Source organism: Eimeria tenella, genomic scaffold (assembly GCF_000499545.2).
Source record: "Eimeria tenella Houghton genomic scaffold, Eth_scaff2411, whole genome shotgun sequence".
Classification (NCBI taxonomy): Eukaryota; Apicomplexa; class Conoidasida; order Eucoccidiorida; family Eimeriidae; genus Eimeria; species Eimeria tenella.
The window spans coordinates 1,182-1,787 of record NW_013542274.1 but is presented as its reverse complement, the minus strand read 5'-3'; the positions used below and the strand labels follow the sequence as shown (position 1 = coordinate 1,787).

The 606-nt window shown below is 36.0% G+C and overlaps 1 protein-coding gene across 1 annotated transcript in view; it reads right to left on the bottom strand.

The window, feature by feature from the left end:
* The window catches only part of ETH_00035595 (DNA replication licensing factor, putative), a gene marked incomplete at both ends in the record, with an annotated part of 5,279 nt that overhangs the window by 3,675 nt on the left and 998 nt on the right, over nt 1-606 (bottom strand). The gene's annotated exons all lie outside the window — the stretch shown is intronic.

The window sequence follows — 606 nt, the reverse complement described above, 5'->3', positions numbered from 1 at the left end:
TAATTAAATGGTACTAATTAATTAAATAAATGGTATTAATTAATTAATTAAGTGGCATTAATTAATTAATTTGTTTGCTTGTTTATTTGTAGTGAAGAAATAATTGGGGTTGTGGGAGGCAGCAGCGTGGATAATAAGAAGCAATAACTTAATTTTAAACATTTACATTAATTTAATTATATAAATTAATTTAATTATTTGAACAAATTAATTATTTGAATTGGTTTAAATGTTTTAATTAATTTATATATTTAAATTAATTAAAATAATTATCTAAACTAATTTAAATATGCACATGCAGCCAAAGGGGTGCAGAAAGAGCCAATCACACAAGCCACGAACTGAATAAAAACAGCTAGCTATCTGGCTAGCTAGCTAGCTGGCTAGCTAGCTAGCTAGCAGAACAGGTGGCCTGCCAACTGGCCAGCTAGCTGAACAACTAACTAGTTAGCTAACTGATAAACTAGCCAGCTAGCTGTATAGCTAGCTAGCCAGCTAGCTAGCTAGCCAGCTAGCCAGCTAGCTAGCCAGCTCGCTAGCCAGGTTCCTAGCTACCCATCCCCTTCGCTACCCAGCTAGCTCTCCAGCCCTCCCACAATCCACCCC